General features: G+C 41.3%; 1 protein-coding gene across 2 annotated transcripts in view; it reads right to left on the reverse strand.

The window, feature by feature from the left end:
- The window catches only part of Maml3 (mastermind like transcriptional coactivator 3), a 453,662-nt gene that overhangs the window by 187,112 nt on the left and 250,562 nt on the right, over positions 1-15,988 (reverse strand). The window lies entirely within an intron of this gene.

Below are 15,988 nucleotides of genomic sequence, written 5' to 3' on the forward strand. Positions count from 1 at the left end.
GAAGAATTACGTATGAGCATTATCCAAATAAATGTTAGATTTGAGATTTGGACTAAGATGTATCATACTTGAGAAAGATGTTAATACCTATCCTAAATTCTTACCACACCTTAATTGAAACCATCAAAAAGTTAAATCAACAATATTGTAAATACCACTAAAAAATGTCTTAAGAACAATTATTTCTCATTAATGATTTTGTTCCTAATTAGAAAGTGCTGCTCAGATGTAAAAGACTTTAAATCTTGGTCTGCAATACTGTAGTGCCCACCTGTAGCTAAGGGAGACAGCCTGCTATTGTTCTAAAATGATGGATAAATTTGTTTTCTCCCCCTATCTAGAAGTCTTTGAGAGGGAACTGACACTGATTCTAACCACTCCAACAGCTATCAATATACCTGAAAGCAAATCTTGAATCCATCACTCTCGAGTTCAGCCTTGGAAGACAAAAGAAAAATGAGGAGAAACCCAATAGAAGGATGCTTTTGGAAACCTTGTCAAGAAATTCCAGTGGATTCTCATATGAACATTTGAAAATTGCCCTTTTTTCTAGTTCCCTGTCTAGAACTTGTAATGCTAATTATTCTTGCCTTTACTTCTCCTTCACATCTTCCATTCATGATTCAAGGACTTTCTTCTCCCCTTAGAGACAAAAGTGATGCAATTTGGCAGTCTTTTAGATAGACCCACTGGAGGGGTACCCCAGTTGCCTCACCCTGTGTCCCTGTTCAGCACGGATCCCAATTCCCTATCCACAAGTTGGGTAACCTCTTCAGAGGATGGTGTGATAAGAATAGGAGGTAGGAATTGGCTAGGCAGTTAGGGTAAAAAGACCCCAAAGAAAAGTAGCCAGTTTCTTGGCTATTTCACAACATCCTTGGGCCTTTTAGCAACATACCCTGTTCCAAAGGCCAAAAATGTCTAAAGTATTTGGGAGCTTTTATCTAATCCTTAAAAGATTTTAGGGTTACCTCTTCAGAGGGGGGGATGTTAGAGTAGCAAAAAGCCACATAAAAAAAGAAAAGAAGAATAAAGAGTATATGAAGTTATGAGAAAAAAGTAATGGGAGATATGGGAAGAATTGGGAGGGAGGGAGTGGGTATGGATTTGATCAAAGCACCTTATATGCATGTATGAAATGCTCAATAAATTAAAAAAAAGAAAACAAAGGAGTGTACTTGAAGGGAAGGAAGGAAGGGGGACTTGTGGTGGGGTGTTTAGGGGAAGCTGGGGTGGGTATGTCAAGATAGGTTGTATACATGTATGGGATTTTTAGAAATAAGTAAAATGTATTTTAAGAGAATTATAATAAAAATTGATAAAGAAAAAAAAATCCAAAGCAAGGACTTTGAATTTCCTTAGTACATCTGAACAGTTCCTATGTGATAGGGTATATAGAGAAAAACAAGTGTGTGTGTGTATATATAATAATATTATATATATATTCACAATCTGTATTTAGCATTTATTTTATTGCAGCAGATTTTGGGTTTGTATGTAAATGATGTCTGTGTGTTGTGTGACCCTGGCTTTTCCCAACATTACTCTGATTGGGTGGCTCATTGTATTTCATCTCTTCATCGGTTCTTTAGAGGGAGGGATTGAAATACAAAATTTTCTCTTCACCCTTATGGCTTAACATTTCCTCGCATTGTTGAAGGCCAAAAGCAGATAAAGTGATACTGAATGTATGCTCCATTGATATGCTGCAGTGCCTGCATGAAGAGAACAGAAGCTACACAAGTTCATCACTTTGCACATCACAGAGAAGGTGCATAGAGCGGCAAGGCAAAACCTGTCTGCATTTCCTGTCTTGATAATTAAGGTTTTCCTAATTCAAAGTGTCTGTCTTTAATCTGGGTAATCTCAGTTTTGCCAAACATAGACAGTGGCATTTAAAAATAGTGATACATCTAAATTTTTTTCCAGCCGGATTCTGGAGACAGACCAGACGTTTCAATGGTAAGAGTTTTTTGTATGTTACAGTCTTACCTGCATATTTCCATGTAATAAATGACATGAATATTTTAAATTTATTTTTAGTTCTTAATGTAGCTTCAATACTGTTTCACATTCCTTCTTTTTAAGCAACCAGATTTGCTTTGCAAAAGAGAATTAAGTGAGCATCTTCACTTAGTGTAACAGAACAGAAAACTGTATTTAAAAGTTATGAACACTTCTAGTTTCATTAGTTATGGCCTTAATGACTCATCTCTTGACTTGAATGCTCACTGGCTTTACTCTGACACAGTTGAACAACACTGGGGATAAGCTCCTGATATTTGTGTTGGCGATATCAGTAATCATAGTTTAAGAGTACCAATTCTGGCTTTTTATGGAAAAGATAAAAACCAAAAGAGGACAATATATTCCTTTTGAAGGTTTTTAAAAAAAATATCGATTCTTTAAAAAAATATTTATTATTTTTTATTTTATGTGTATGCATGTATTGCCTGCATGTAGGTAAGTGCACCCATGTGGTGCAATGCCTGAGGAGGACAGAAGAGGCTGTCGGATCCCTTGGGACTGGGGTTACGGACAGTTGTTAGCTGCCATGTGGGTGCTGGGATTTGAACCCGGGTCTTCTGCAAGAACAGTCAGTGTTCTTAACTGCTGAGCCCTCTCTCCAGCCTGCCCTCCAAAATCAATTCTTAAATATATAAATATAATACATGATATTTTTTTTTCTAATTTTTTATATTTCCTTACAATTTGGTGGCTATTAATTTAACTTTAGACTCTGGTATATGCTGAATAGCTAGTCTGATCTTTCAAGAAGACACGTGGACATTTCAGCTTTCATTAGCTGAATGAGGACACTTTAAATTCCCTTTAAAGTAACCTGATTATTAAATAGTTTAATGTTTATTTTTAAAACTAACTTTTGATGAGTTTTTGAGTAGATAGTTCCAAAAAGTGCAACTCAGACATGTATAAGCTGTGTATTACATGCTCTCCTTTTCAGTTTTATAGCATAGAACACTGATTAGTAATGTAAAATATCTGCGTCAATTTTTTTTAAAAAACTGAGTCAGCTGTACCTTGAGTGCTGTATTTTAAATGTTGGGGGAATGGGGTGTCAGAACCAGTTATCTGGCTTCTATTTTGTCCATAGCTTAGGTTTGTTTCTCTTGTCAAAACTGTCACTCCCAAAATGGTGTGGCATATTCTCATGCATAACATGTTAAAATGAACATCTTTGTATTTGTATTTGTTTTCAACATTGCCAAGGTGCTATGGGAAATTAAAATTACAAAATTAGAAAAAAATAAAATTATTAAAAGCAGACAAAGTTTCAAGAAAATGAAACAACCCATTATTGAATAGCATATGAATATTAACATTGAACATAATGTAAAACTTCCTTTTGACTCTTAGTTTATCTCATTTTAATCACCATTTGATAATAGTCACCCACTGTTTTCTAAGGATGCATTTCCACTGGCTTCTATGATCCCACACTCAGTTGGGTTTCTTCCTTTTTTTATTGGTTTTCTCTTATGTATTCTTTGTTATGAATGGTTCGATTCTTCTATGTTTAATCTTGCGCTTTTTGTTTTTTCCTTTCTACTCACTTGCATGCTTTCCAGGGTGATTTCATCTACTATGAGTGCCTCAACTGTTTTCCGTAGGCTGACGGCCCCAAAACAATGTAGCCAGCCCCATCTCTGCTAAGTCCCGCTAATTCCTTAGTTAGTAGGTGCTCTTCTTAGATACTTCATGATCATCTAAAACATTCATCTTATTATTATTAATATGTTTACCTCACCTGTTCTCCATCTTAGTATTTACCCAATTACTCAGGCCGGAAGTCTGAGCATTGCACTCTGTATGCCCAACTCATGTCTATCCATCCTGTAGCTGTCCCAGGCCAGTATCTCTTCATGGTCTGTAGAAGCACTCTCTCAACTGGTCCCTTGTTTTCATCCATCCATCCATCCATGCATCCATCCACCCATTCGTGCATCCATCCATGCATCCATGCATCCATCCATGCATCCATCCATGCATCCATGCATCCATCCATCCACTCATTCATCTAGTCACTTACTCCCTCACCTATTCTTCTATTAATTGCTTTGCTCTCCCCGATCTATTCTCTACTGCCACCTTTTTCAAAAGATGCATTATGATTCCTGTTTATAAGTTTGTAATGATAATATTAAAATCTAAACTGTCATTTTTTTCCATCTTCCTATTCTTCCGTATCTCCCCTCCCTTTATTCATTGTACATGTTCTATCAATTCTCCTAAATCTCTTTGTGTGTGTGTGTGTGTGTGTGTGTGTGTGTGTGTGTGTGCATGTACAATTCTGGCGCTCAAACTGAGGCAAACACTGCACTGAGCTGCAACCTAGCCCTCCCAAACTCTTTCAGTTTCTTAAAGGTGTCAGGCTTCCTTCTGCCTCCAGGCACTGTAATGCTGTTTTCTTTGTTCTTTCTCCTCCTCCTCCCCTTTCCCTGGTTAATAGCGGCCTATTTTTCACGTCAGATTTCAGATTTCCCTTAATGTAGCAAGCCTTACATCTCTTCATTTCCCACTCAACCCACCCATGCTGAGCTGGATACACTGAAATAAGTTTTTCCAAGCAATCTGTACTTCCCCATTGTAGCCTTTGTCATACTTTGCTCCAAGAAGTTAGGGGCTGTGGCTGACTTGCTTTGTGGGTGTCTGTAGTGGTCAAGTTCTTAGTAGTAGTTACTGAGTAACTATAAAATAGGTAGGAAATCCCATTGTCTAATCCAGACATGCTATAAGAGATGTGCTTGCATGGGAGCAGGAGGCACCCTGGTGACTATAAGGAACTCCTGACTCAGATTCTTCATTCCTGGTAATGGGCTGGATGATTTCTTGTCCTAGAGAGTGTCATATGAGCTTAAGTGGACCCACTTAAGAAGTCCAGTTCCAAAATTCTTGTTAACTCGATGAGCTTATTAGTTTTATACCCAGCTCATCTCTCTGCCACCTTTCTATCTACCAGAAAAGGCCACACATGTGGGTCTGGTGACAGTGTGACAATAAAGTGGGAGCCAGGGAGATGCCTGTTGAGTGACAAAGGATCCTCCTTTGTCTTGTCTCCCACTAGGCTGCATTAGAAGGGGTTTCAGAAGCTTTGCACAGGTGAAGGCAGAAACTACAATGCTGCAGGGTGGGAGGGAGAAAGCTGGGCAGTCCTTCCACCTGGGTACCTCCTATTCTTAGCAAAGGTGATGTATATTAGACCCTGTGGAAGAGAGGCAAAGGATTCCCTTTGAGTCACACCTCTGTGGAGCTGGCAAGGATCTGGAGGAGCCCCATGGACAGTGAAAGCAATCTTGAGGTGATGAGGTAAGTTTTAAAGAGTATGTGCTTTCTCAGAAGCAGCTCCATTTTTAAAGCAAGCAGAGCAAAAGGGTCCTTGAGCAAAACTCCCATTAAGCCTTCCTAAAGCTCACAGTTTTAATGACAAAACCAGACTCTGTCCCAGTCATTCAGTAGAGGCTCTTGAACTGTTGAAAACAAGGACCTAACTGGGACACGCTAGAAGTTGACTTCAAAGAAAATGCCGTTTCAATCCATCATATTAGGTAGACACTGCTAGAAAATGATGTTATTTATGGAACAAACCAGGAAGCCTGATCATAGGTATGACAGACACTTGAATGAATGTTGCTCCAAACAGCAGCAAGTTCAAGTACCACAGCTTCAGGGTCTATCAGAAATGAGGCTTGGGGCACCTCCTGAAGTGATGTTAAGCTTAAAAAAATAAGCACTTGTCTTAAAAAAAAACGAACCTGACATTATTTTAGAAATCACGGGTTCATGATTCTGTTCCAGGATGTGTAATGGATAGAACAGGACTGAGAAATAAAGTGCTCTACTTGTCCCGCCACCCCACCCCCAATCAAAAGGTGGTGGCTGTGTCTATGAAAATTACCAGGTCTGCTTGGAAACCCACTTCACCTCTGACCAGTTGACTCTGCGAAGCAATAGAGACCAGTGCTATAGAAGCTGGAGCAAGGCACTGGGGTCAGAATGGTGGCTGAAAGCCTACCCACACATAGAAATGTTCTGCCCTTCATCAGAAAGGATGTTACACGACGGGGGCAAATTTTCTGCTCTGTTTGCTTCTGAGTCCCGGGCAGCTCACATTAGAAACTTAGAAAAATATCTGCCGAATGAATGAATTTTGGGAAACTTATATAACTTGTCCCAAGCTTTGGTTTTGTTGGTTCCCAAATGGGTTAATAACACTTAACTCATAGAGTTACTGTAAGGATGAGTTCACACAAGATGATGTACAAACACATAACTTTGCATAAGGGACCCAGTCGACAGGCACTAAGCCTTAGCTTTCCTATTTTTAAAATTCAGTCATAACTGTCATGGGGACAGAATGCTTCCTGAATGTTCAAGACACTGATAGGTAGAATGATAATAATTTCTGCTCCCTAGCTGGCAAAACCTTAATGTTTTCCAAGCATCTGGTGTAGCTTTTTAATATGAACAACAAAAATCAAATTTGCAATTCAAGCCCAAGTCCAAGTGCTAATGCATTCATGTCCTAGATTGTAGAACAGGGAAGACTAGGTTGTTCAGGTTCAAACCAAATCCATTTTCAACATGCTACCTGAATGGGGCTGCTGAGTAGACTCTTTTCCCTGAGGATCTTACATTCTCCACCGCTGGCCCCTTTTAACCTGAATCTTGATGTATATTTCATGTATCAGCATTTTGGAGATGAGAAAGACAGTGGTGAAGATGCTATGCTACGGTTTTTATATTCGGTTTTGTTATGTCCAAAATGGCAGAGCAATCTTCACATCAATTTTGTCCATCTCATCATCCTTTGTTTTATAGAAAGGTGGTCTGAAAGTCTAATTTCTTCTTTATGTCCCCCATGGGAGATGGAAGGAGTGTGGGGAGGAAGACATGAAGCCGGCTGTGTGCTTGTGAGAGTTGACCAGCTTGCAAGCGGCCGGTTCAGAGAGTAGGAGAGTGGCTGACTGCACACAGGCAATTGTCCTGGGAGACCCACTTGAAGGACTCAGGTCAATCTCCACCCAAATAGCCGATCTCAACAAGAACCTGGCCTTCTTATCTCCCAGAGCCAGGACCTCTTAGAACCAGTGAGCACAGTAGAAGCACAGACACTTTACTGCACCTTCACCCTTTTGTTTCCATATTACTGATTATATATAAATGTTTTCTTCCATTAAGGGAAACTGTGGTGCCAGGAGCTGAAGTGTTGCTCTTCCAGCTAATGCCTGTGACAACATGGGTTGCTATCAGGTGTCAAGTACTCTGGAGACACTAATTCCCCTTCCAGAACACTCCAGAGCTGGTCTCTCCTCTGCAGTGTGGCTTGATGGCTACGTGTGAGACAGGGAAACAGGCTGAGAGGGACAGAACAGGGTGTGTGTGTGTGTCCCCGTCCCAGATCCACCGTGATAAGAATAGCTTTACTTGCACATCATTGTTTGTCGTAGGACTATTAACATAGCTGAGATGGAAACAATCCATCCACAGAGGAATGGATAAAGAAAATGTGATAGAGGGCCAGTGAGATAGATGGCTCAGTGGGTAAAGGTAGCTGTCACCAAGCCTGATGGCCTGAATTTGATCCCCAGCGTCCGCGTGGTGGAAGGAGAGATGACTCCCAAATTCTGTCCTCTGATCTCTACATACACACTGTGACACAGGTGCACACACCCACACCCACACATAATAAATAATAAAAAAGATTTTAAAAAGAAAATGTGATCTATCTACCTATCTACACACATATACATACACACACCTATACAAATACACACACACACACACACACACACACACATATATACGATGGAATTTTTTCAGTCACTAAAAAAATGAGGTTATTTCATTTGTAAGAAAGTGGATGCAACTGGAGATAATCATGTTAAATGAATTAAGCCAGTCTCAGAAAGACAAAAAATTCATGTTTTTCTTATTTGTGGGTCCTTGCCATGAAAGTAGAAGCAAAACTGTGGGAACCAAGAAGAGAGATGAGGGGAGTGAGTAGGGGCAGTTGTATGGAATATACCTAAAGTGTATTCTAGGCTTGCATGAAAATGGTCTTCCTTATATAGCTCAGTTAGTAAATAAAAATGATTTTAGGGCTGGAAAGATGGCTCAGCAGTTAAGAACACTGGTTGTTGTTGCAGAAGACCCAGGTTTGAATCCCAGCACCCACATGGCAGCTAACAACTGTCTATAACTCCAGTTCCAGGGGATCCAACAGCCTCTTCTGTCCTCCGTGGGCATTGCACGACACAGGTGCACTTACCTACATGCAGGCAATACACACATACACGTAAAAATAATAAATAAAACATTTTTAAAAAATGATCTTAAAAACGAATGTGTCTTTGACAAAGCACATGTTACATGATCACACAGGATCATGCTTATATCCCCACAGCAGGCTTGGGCCAGTACAGCTGGTGGCTCTATATTTGGGAAAGAGACAGCTGTTGGGATGAGGTGGAAAGGAGCAGGGTAGGTGGTACCCATAACAAGGACAAAGATGGCAAAGGTGACTAGGCCTCTACTGACATAGTGGAGGTCATTCTTAGCAGATTCCTGAGCTGTCTCTGAGTTAGAGCAGTGTCTACCATTTCTCATTCTGAATGGTTTTGAGGACTCTAAAGGTCCAGGGAATACTCCTTGGGAGGCATGAGAGAACATACAAAGTAGTGTGTGACAAAGAAAACTGAGTCTGAAATCCAGGGTCTTTAAGGGACATTACCAAGGACATATTTTCACATGCACGTGGACCCCAAATGCTGGCTCTTTTTGTAGATGAGTTTTACATGTCCTTAAGTGGCTTTGAGCAGTTTCTTCTTGTCACAGCAACCCCTTTGCACAAGTATGAGTGAGCTTTCTTTCCCAACTGTTAGGGACATAACTCCTTCCCCACTGTTTTGTTTTTGTTTTTGGAGACAGGGTCTCATTCCATAGCCTTGGCTGGACTGGAGTTCTCTATATAGACCAGGCTGGCCTCAAACTCATAGAGATCTGCCTGAATCTACTTCTTGAATGCTGAGATTAAAGGCAAGTGCCACCATATCTGGCTCCTTCCCAAAATTTGAAAATGAGTTAGAATTTAAGTTTCAGATGTTAATGAACTCAAGGCTCTAGGAGAGCATTTCAGTCTTTTGATCTGTTCTGGGCAAACTTGAAGATGATTTGCTGGAATCAATTTTCACATGGTTACTCTTTTTCCATTCAACGAGCAATAATAAGCCCATGGACACAGGATGGATTTGACTTTCTTATTTTATATTTGATGAAGTGTCCCAGAATACTTATATATTAGATATTTTCATTAGAGGAATATGAACAGTAAGCAAAACACTTCTGGAACTTTCACACAGATATAAGTGCTCTTACAAAGACTTTTCTAAAGTTTATTCAGGGATTTGATTCTCCTTTTTCTGTTTTCAAACTTTGTTATGCAATAAGAAGTTATTGTAAATTCATTTATCGGTATATATTAACTATTCAGGGGGGACTCACGATGACCTTTCCATATATGCTTATAATGTACTTTGGTCATTCTCAAGGGATTTCATTTTCGCTAGTAATTTTTTTTCACTTTTAGTGGGACCAGTTACCTTGGAAGCTGTTAATGAGGCAGATTCCTAGTCCTATCTCCATGGTTCTGACATGGCAGATTTAGATAAGAGTCCAGACTGGGACACAAGGTGGTGGTGGGGGCACAGGTATCTGAATTGATTTAATGAATTCCTCAGGTTCTTCCGAGTCTGATAGGCTAGAATCTCCTCCTGCTTTAGACATTGTGATCTAGACTAACATCTGTGTTGCAGTCTGACATTTTGAAGTCTGTGATTTGATTTTTTTTAAAAAAATACATATCCATACGTGGGTCCTATGTCAACACAGAATGTTCCTGAGTTGCTCTGGGGCATTTCATAAGTAGAACTAGGAAATTATACCCTAGATTGGAATTTTCCAAACCTCGGGGAATGCTGAATTATATGCAAGATTGCTCAATTTCCATAATCCTTTTTATGAAAAGGTGTATATTTTAATATTTTCGGTTCCTCTGAGCATAGCAATATCTGTCATCATCCCCTGTTCGCACTGTATACTCCCAGTGGATTGGGAATGGGTGCTTTGCACCTGTATAGGCACTATGCCAGTGGGTTCGGGGTCAACCAATTCGCAAGAACAAAGACCATCCCAGAAAGCAGCACATTCACATAATGGCCAACAAAAGTTGGGTACGTTTATCTGAAAGAGAGCTGTGCGACCAACAGAGCAGCACAAAAAGAAAAAGGAAAGTTTTATCCCAACTCCCGAAGCTGCCCTTGTCAACCTCATACACGCAACAGTTAAAGAGAAAACAATTTTACTACCTATGAACTTAAAAAAATCTGGCTATATAACTATATACTGTATGTACTTAGTATATATAAGCTATTGCCAAGAGAAACAGTGTTTAAAACCCATGCCTGTGATGAATCTACCCCAGCTCTGCTCGGTGGAAAATGCTGGTCTCTGGAGTGGATGCCAGACAAGAAGAAGTAGAAATCTTCATTCTGAAATACTCCAGGAAGAATGGGATCACCCTCAAAGAGGCTTTGTGCCCTTAGTGGGCATCAACAGGACATGATGAAGATCCCCAAAGGAAGCCAGGGGTAGGGAGCCCTAGACTAGGGGGCAGCAGCATTAAGCATGGAGCCCCACAGCAGGGGACAGCAGCACTCACATTTGGAACTATCCTGAGGAAATCTTTAGAAATGACCATGTGTACAGGCACTGTCTTTTTTCCCCCCACTGGATCAGATGTAAACCTCTATTTTCTGTAAGTTTTGGGTGGACATAAGGCTGATGGCAGCCCTTTTCCAAGATCAGAACACAGATCCTCACCTAAATCTAGCCTTGAGGTGATGGGGCAAGGTCCTTAGTTATTTACTTTTAAAATTTTGTTGAATATCTTTTTGTGAAGAACTGAATTTTTAGGTATGTTCTTATCATTTAGTTATGCTTAAACGTGCAGTAAGTACCAACTGAATGAACCACAACTCATTGGGAACAGATCACAATATGTCAGCAGCACATGAGACAAAGTCTTTCACATTTAGAAACTCTAGGTCTTAAGATCTCAAATCTACAAATTTCAAAATAGATAAATGTTCATACAGGATCTTGGCTTTCTCACACTGAATGAATAACTTATATTTTCATCCCAGGTCACATGAATTCTCTGTATTCCTTATGTTTGAGGTGTAGGGAGTTTTTATGAGCTCTGTGTGTGCTGCTTCCATTGGTGTGCTGACAAAATGATGAGCTGTTCATCTAAACTGAGACCCTCATACCAGCAATTAGCTGGTACCATACCTGATGTTCAAACCTCCTCAAACAGTTTTCAGTAGAATGCTCTAGGAAAAGTTTGTCAGAGTACATAATCCAATTTGTTGTTTGGTGAATGTTTTAAGACAGTATTGTCATGTAGTATTCTAACTGGCCAGAAACTGTCTGTGTGCTAGGCATCAAGCTAAATTTGTTTGTTTGTTTTTGAGACAGGGTCTCATGTAGGTCAGGCTGCCTCCAAACAGGATATATAGCCAAGTCTGGCCTTGAACTCTTCTTCCTGCCTCAGCCTCCTAAGTGCTTGGATTACAGGTGTGTACTGCCACCAAGCTTCAGAAAGCTTGTGGATAATAAATTCTGGGAGTTTTAGAACTTGTGTCATGAAGGTCCAAGGAGGATGTCTCCCTGGCTGAGTCAGAGCTGCCTGAATCACAAAACGGCCTCCTGCTCCTCTACAGGAAAGATGCTACACTGCAAATTCAGCATGTGTTTGAGGAGTGATGATGGCTGCGGCCTGGAAACATCAGCAGGCAGCGGATACATGCATCTAGCGGCTTCCTCCACTCAGCAGCTTTCTTAGGAAAAGCTCCACAGGGACTGGCAGTTGCTGTCAAAATTCCACAATCAGAACCCTGAAGGGCTCCGTCTTTCATGTACATAAACATACACATTGCATTTACTTTTTAAGGACAAAGAACAATTTCCTTAGGAGTATCTTCCCGTATCTCTTACTAGAAGTGACGCATATATTTCTATTCAAATGTGCCTGTAGACATGACCTTGCGTTACAATCTGAAATTCCTAATGGGATTTTATTTAGAGCTAGAAAGAAATGAAGGGGGGTAGGTGAGGAAAGGGAAAACCATAAGAGGAAGGAGGCAAATGAAAAGATCAGATGCTATCCGCATCATTCCCAGATGGGGACTTGTATAAGCAAGGAAGACAGAACAGGCAGGTCAGACCAAGCAGGAGGTCTCTGTTTGTTTTCTGGGAGCCAGGAGGCAGGAGAAACACTTCAGGGAGGTTCAGAACTTTTCTCTTCCTTGGGTAGGATCCAAGAATATTTTTATTCCACTGTTTACTCAGAATGTCCCCTTTTTTTTTAACGAGGAATTCTCGCTTTGTTTTTAGCCCATTCCATATGATCGTCCTCCTCCCAGGCACTGAAGTCCTGAGCCAGCTTAGGAGATGGAAAAACTCCTGAGTCTGCAGTTGTGAGGAGCTGCTTAGAATCCTAGCACATGTTTATCTGCCTTTAGAACACAAAAGTATTGAAATAAGACCTCTAGGTTTATAAAAAGCCTCCGGTTTCCCTCAAAGAAGTCAGGTGCTTTACTTCTTGAGCATTGTCATTTTCTTAACTCAGGGCACCCAGGCAGCCAAGAGCCACCTCCAGAATCAGATCTCCCCCGTCTCTCTCTCTCGATGTGTTGTATGCATGTATGTGCACATATGTGCCCATACCTAGGCATGCAGAGGGCAGAGGTTGACATTGGGTACTGTACTCTATCCCTCTCCATTATTTGAGTCTCTCACTGGACCTGGGGTCCACGATGGCACTAGATTGGCTGGCCTGGCAGGCTCCCAAAGATCCTCCTGTCTCCACCTTCAAGACTTTGGATTATTGACAAGTAGTGCCCTACCCAGCACATGGGTGCTGGGGGTTGGACTCAGGTCCTCCCGCTTGCTCAGCAAGCCCTTTACCCACTGAGCTATCTCCCCAGTTCAATTCTTATGTTTTTAAACTTTTTTCACACAGAACACAAGGCAGACTGGAAGACTTTTCTGAGTGAATCCTCAGGGGGAGGGGGAAGATGCCCACAGAGAGATAGGTAAAAACACATTTTCATTTACAGGCAAACATGGAGGCTGAAAATGTTCAGCTGGATCAAACAGGAAGCAGCAGCAGCCTGGAGCCTGTCGGTAGAGTTTTCCTGTGTGGGGAGAAGCTGCTCAGCTCCATCCCACCAGCTGAAATTCAGTTTCCAAAGAAATTACAGTGAGGTTCTGTTGTTATAGCAACAGTTAGAGTCATTTACACACAGTCTCTTCCCTACAACCTCACTGACTCCTGTACACAGCATTCCAGTTATGCATGGGGAGTGGTCCAGGCTGAGCCTGAATGGATCCTGTATAAGCCTTTATGATGTGGAAGCTTGAGTCTTCTATAGATAATGCAGCCCAAAGACAATTATGTGTTCCACAGGGTGAGTGGGGAAGGCCAGCAAAATACCTTTGAATCCAATGCTTACATCTCTTGAGTAGGAACTGAATGTGTAAGTGCTAAACTTCCCAGCTTATCTAGGGTTGGCAACCTTGGAGGATTCCGGTGAGGATGGCGATGTGATCACAGAACCTAGAAGTGACTTCTTTACTTTAGTCCTGCAGGAATTACTTGGGGGTGTGGATTTCTCAATCTGATAGCCCACTGCAACTTCTGAAAACAGCACTCAATTCTATTTTTTTCTTGAGGAAAATGCATACTTCTTATAGAATTTTCCTGGCGAATGACTCTCCAGAGAAAAGTCACCAAGGACTAGCCCACACCCATGCTAGGAATATACAGAGGTGGTAAAAATCTCAGGTCAGTGGCTAAGACCAGTGTCACAGGGTACATTGTATCCCCCACCCCACTTGCCTCTCCTCAATTCATGTGTAAAGTCATAACTCCAGATTCTCAGATGTGACTATATTTGGAAACTGAGCCTTTAATGGGGTAATTAAGTTAAAAATGGTAATTAGGGTGGTGATGATTGGTGTCTTCCTAAGTGGAAGTTTGGGCACAGACCACAGAGGGAAGAACATGTGAAGACACAGAAGGATGGTCACCTGCCAGTCCAAGAGGCCTGTCTTACTTCATTTATGATATTGCAACAAAATACCAGAGACTGGGTAGTTTATAAAGAAAAGAGATTTGTTACAGACTTAAAGGCTGGGAAGTAAAAAATCAGGCATTGGCAGGGTCAGGGTCAGGGTCAGGGACAGGGTCAGGGTCAGGTAAGCCCTGCTTCTTGTGGATGGCACAATCTATATATCCTGGCATGGCAGAAGAGCGAAAGGGAAAAGCCTAAGCCAAATATAGGTTAGCCTTTCGCTCTACATCATTTCCACTCATGAGGAACTCAACTTCTCAAGAGACCCCAACTGGTGAATAAGTTTCAACACTGAATTCTGGGAAACATTTAGACCACAAGAAGGTCTCAGAAGAAACCAACCTTCTTAACGCCTTAATTTTGAATTTCAAGTCTTTAGACTGGTGAAAGAATACATTTCTGCTGTGAAAGATTCCTAGTGTATGATACTTTGTTAGGACAGCCCTGGCAAACAAGACTAAAAATTTGATTTATGCCAGTCTCTGTGCTCTCTGGGTCTTAGACAGGTCAGGTGCTTAATAAAGCATGATTGTAAAGGACTATCTTGTATAAATTTGTTCAGGCTTTGGTTCAACTGGCTGGATATTATTGGGTACTGGTTTTGTACTGGACCAGAGGAACATCCTAGTGAACAGGACTGAGCCTCTACTCTCAAGAATGTTCAGGATAGAGAGGAAAGGGAAAGGGAAGCGGAAATCCCACACCTGAACTGCAGTCCACAAGAAAAAAGACTTCCCCAGGGAACTTTTCCTTTTTTCCACTTTTTTAAATTGAACTTTAAAAAATTTCATACATTTCTCACTTAAATCCAGATCCCTTCCCCCATCCATGCATCCCCCCATCCCCCCACTGAAACCTACGCTCTCTGCCATACATGCTGAGTCCTATTCATTCAGGTGTTTGTACCCAAATGTCCTTCAGTGTAAATGTGTCCAGTGGAGTCTAGTCAGTCCATCCAGTGGTCGTGTGTAAGTCATACGCTTCCTCACCCAGCAGCAATCAGTCTCAAATAGTTCTCAATCTAATGCTGGTCCACCACCTATTTCTCACCTCTCCTTTGGGCCCTTGTTTAATTGAACTGACATGGGTCCCATGCTTGATGCCACCATTGCCACAGGCTCACATGAGCAAGCCTCCGGTGGCCTGGAGGCCTCCACCTCTCCAGGGAACTTTTATGCAATCCAAGACTCTAGGGATTCACGGTTAGGGAAATGCAGTTCAGTAGAAGGAACACAGCTTTGCTTCAAGAAGAAAGAAGCACGTTTACTCGCAGTTGTTCTTGCTGGAGTCACAATGTCAAGTGGAAGTATGGAGGAAGGAGCCTGGAGAAGTAGGAGCTACAGGGGTCATGAAGCTGTCCTGCCACGTAAAGAAAGAGCTTATGTTGATCCAGAACTTAGAGGAAAAATAGTTACTTACAATGTTAACTTCTGATTTAAAAATGAGAAAAGTTGATTATAATGTTACAAAAAGTGAAATATTTGCAGCAATTGGCACTATTTTGTTGCTATAGTTTGGATCTGGAGTGTCCCCTAAAGGTCCATATATTCATGGCTTGGTCTCCAGGCCATGGTACTACCGGGAGGCAGCGGAGTCATTAAGAGGTGGAGTTTATTTGGAAGAAGTTATTCATATTCTTTCTCTCTGCTTCATGATCATCAGGCAGTAAGCAGCCCCCTCTTCCACACATTTCCACAATGATGTCTCAGGCCACAATAGGCCCAAACCATGGGGCCAAGTGACCCATGGTTCAAAATCTCTGAAACTATGAG

Source organism: Nannospalax galili, unplaced genomic scaffold (genome assembly GCF_000622305.1).
Source record: "Nannospalax galili isolate Female #2095 unplaced genomic scaffold, S.galili_v1.0 scaffold359, whole genome shotgun sequence".
NCBI classification, from domain to species: Eukaryota; Metazoa; Chordata; class Mammalia; order Rodentia; family Spalacidae; genus Nannospalax; species Nannospalax galili.